Raw genomic sequence first — 4,078 nt, 5'->3', positions numbered from 1 at the left:
CAAGAGGGGTCATAAGACTCGAAGGAGATGCCTGATGGTTGTGTCTCGCCTAGCATTGTGCCACAACAGTCGCCAGCCTCCTGTCTGGGAGCCAAAAAGTAAAAATTACTTATCTTGCCCACTGGGTGCAGCCCCCACTACGATCTTTTATTAGGAGGGCCTGCTGGGCTACCCTGACTTAAAAAAACCACTAACTTCCCTACCTAATTTGGCCATTTTGAAAAAGTGTGTTAGTAAAACCTGTATTTTATATGCTTTGATTAAATTGATTTGCCTTGAGCCAATCGATTTAACTGGGTGAGCTGGGTTTCTCGTATTATCAGAGAAAGAAAAACTCATTTGGCTCCACCGTTAATAATCTTACAAACCTTTATTATGTCCACCACCCATCAGAGAAGAGTCACATATTTCCTCTTGGTTTGAAATGATTTTTTGAGCCACAAGAACACCTTTTGTGTTTTTTTTAATCAGATGTAAATATCCAGCTTTGTTCTTTTGCAAATTGGGGCAGGAATTTTTCAACTCCAGGTTAACACATGACTTGAAGGGTGGTATCAACCAATTCTAATAATTTATGGTAGGTTACTGAGCTGGCACAATTCTGCATGAGTCTGCCTACCCCCCCCCCGCCCCCCCCCAAGGTATGCTACCATTATATATCAGTGTTTATTGCTGTTTTATAGACTCTCTAGGCCTAAAATGCTGAGCTAGTGCATTGGGTCCATATGAATTTGTACTTGAATCGCACTGAAATAAGTTCAGAATGTTTGTAGTGATGAACTTTAGCCCTATTGACTTCAATAGGAACGAAGTGCAACTAACCCGGCAAACATCCAACTCATGGATTCAAACAATAAAGTTATCTTTACAATGGTAACTTGGTTCTCAAACTTAATCCGTTCCAGAAGTGCATTCCAAAACCAAGGTGTGCTTTTCCATAGAAAGTAATACAAAATGGATTAATCCGTTCCAGATTTTTAAAAACAACCCCTAAAACAGCAATTTAACATGGATTTTACTATAACGAGACCATTGATCCATAAAATGAAAGCAATAATCAATGTACTGTACTATAAAATAAATAAAACAGTATTGTAGATTATAAAAATTAAAATTATTATTTTTTCTTAACCTGCACTGATGATAGTCATTGTTTGGATAGGGGGGCATTTATCCATTTCCACAGTCACTCACTCAGTAGCTGAACTGGGTTCCACACAGTCACAAAAACAAATTAAGCAAAAAAGCCTCAAAAACAAAAAACACAAAATAAATAGCAAAAACAAAAGCACCAGATATAAGCTCCAAATATTATCTCAGAGCACTGCAATCAGAAATGGAAGGCTTGAATTACAATGTGGGGACACAGATTAGCAGCACAACACTAAAAAATGGAAGCTCAGGACTCAAAATGGAGCATGTTCTGCTTTCGAAGCAAAGTTTGCAAACTGGAACACTGACTTCCGGGTTTGCAGCGTTCAAGTTCCAAGCTGTTCGGGAACTAAACTGTTTGGAAACCAAGGTACCATTGTATTGCTAAATGGGGATTTGGTCCAGGTATCTTTAGCTGAATCATAACACTATTATCCAAAGGAGAGTGCTCCATTAGGGCAAATGGGACACTGCCTCACCAGCCTCAGCCTCCCCTGACCCAGTTGCCTTTTTATTTAGAACCATTCCCCGGGGCTGTCAGAGTTCTCCTCCTTAGTTTCTTCTTACTCCAGTTTCAGTGCGCTTCCACCACTGGCTTGCCACAATTCATCTGCATCCTGCAGTTTCTTGAGAAATACTGCTGTTTGGGGCGTTTTCTCTCAAACCAGCTTCCATCCCATTTGAAAATGTAAGCCGCTGCTAAGCTGAGGTGTGTACATATGAGACAGCCATTGCACATGTGCAGATGACAACTTCATTGGATTGTAGTTCAAGGGAGAAGCATAGGTGGGGGCAGAGAATCAGGTAATGTGCACTGAGTAAAGACATCCCCATTTCTTCTACTGTGTACACCGGAAACGTAAAAATGTGACTTGAAACACAGCAGGAGGAACCTCATGTGTTAGTTAGGGTTGCTATATTTCAATTCTGCCTTTGAAATCCGAGTAATGGGATCTGGATGTATGGCAGCCCTATGCTGCTAACTGTGTTGTTGTTGTTGTTGTTGTTGTTGCTGCTGCTGCTGCTATTTAACATTGTATACTGCCCTAGACCGGCAGGTCTCAGGGCAGTTCACAAGATAAAATCACAAGATACATAACAAAAATAAAAACAAGAACCACCCAATAAACCCCCAACACATTTTAAAAGGGCATTAGCTGTCAATCAGCCAAAGGCCTAGCTAAAGAAGAATGTTTTTGTCTGGTGCCTAAAGGTGCATAATGACGGCACTAGCCCAGGCATGTCCAAAGTCCGTTTTGGGGGCATAATTCAATTCAATTTAATCCAGCCCCCGTGGAAGTATATGTCTTGGGGTAAAATCCTCAAAAAATCCTCATGTTCACTTCATCAAATCTGGCCCTCTTTGAAAATAATTTGGGCACCCCCTGCACTAGCCAAACCTCCCTGGGGAGAACTTTCCACAAAACTGTACATAGCTTAAGTCTCAGCATTACCTTTGTAGAACTCATCAAGGAAGGGCCCTGGGGTAGGGCTGCCATACATCCAGATTTCAAAGGCAGAATTGACGTCTGGAGGGAATTTCTGAAAGGTGGTGCTTTGTCATGGATCTTACGCAAGTCAATTTTTGAAATATGGCAACCCTAGCCTAGGGTGCCCAGGTAAGCTCTGCCCTGTGTATTCAATCACATGATGCGGTGCACACACACCATTTGAATGGCAATGCCCATCAACTTTGGGGTCCCCCTCAAATATTTTATTGGGGGAGGGAGAAGACCCCTTGGCCCCTAGGAGTTGGCTCCTATGGGAGAGGCAAAACTAGAATTAGCCCGTCATTGGTTGTGGCGCCACTTAGTGTTGGCCTCCCTGCTTTCTGCCCTACCAGTCCCAATGGGCACTAGACACCCTGCTATCAACTGTATCAGAAAGGTTTTCTTTGCCCAAAGGAAGGACTGCATTGACCACAGATATCTCTCTCCCCACCTCCCTTCTCCCCCAAGCTTATACTGTCTGTCTACAACATTAATGTCTCACGTTGAATGTAACTGACCTGTTGAAATAACTTTATTATCTGAAAACAGAGACAGTGTACTGTATGTACATTTGTAACCCAAGTAAATCTTTAATTAAAAGAGTTTTTAAAAAAGATACACTTATGCACCTATGCATACACCTGTGCAATCTAGATCAGAATGAGTGTCATAATTGGAAAGCTGTTTGTATTTCTAACAAAGAGTGAGTACAGGCAAGAAAGCTTGCCCTATGTCAAGGTTTTCTATCCTGTGGTTCCTTGGTGGTCTTCATTATTGCAGTCATGGCATTATTTCCTTCTCCCTGCCACAGATTCTAACGTGTCGTGGCAAAAACAGGAGTCTTATCAAATAGTAATGCTTCCTAACACTTCCCCAGTGATAAAATTGGTCATTGGTATTCAGCCAGAGTTTCTGCAGATTAGTTCCAAATGTCTCACGGAAGTGAGAAAGGCTGCTATGGAACCCCAGGCGCTACTGACTTCAGTAAGGATTATTTCCAAAACCCAAATAGATGGCCAATCAGATTCAGACCCAGGGCACAGTACTAATAGCATCGTGTTCATGTAATAAATGAGAACCCTCCAGTTGTTCTTTCTGTGTTGTCCAAGGGGGTTCAGTTTGGCTTATGATACCATTTCCCCCAAACCACAACTACCTGTCAATCAGCTGCTGTCACTCTGTTGGGTTTCATCAGCTGATGGGCATGGGGTTCGATTCTGCAGGGAAGTGGTGCATGCTGCCAAAGCGACGTGGTTTAACTCCCACTTTTCAGTTGATGAGCGTGGGGTTTAAATCCTGGTCAGGCCTCTCCAGAGAGCAGGATTGAATTCTCTGCTCATCACCTGATGATTGGAGAGTTCAGTCTCCACTTGCTGTACCCCCACAGGTCAACTTTGACAGGGGAGTGGGACACAACATCATTTCAACTTTAGATC

This window comes from Podarcis erhardii (genome assembly GCF_964252035.2).
Source record: "Podarcis erhardii genome assembly, chromosome: 6".
Classification (NCBI taxonomy): domain Eukaryota; kingdom Metazoa; phylum Chordata; class Lepidosauria; order Squamata; family Lacertidae; genus Podarcis; species Podarcis erhardii.
Note: the sequence above shows the minus strand (reverse complement) of the source record.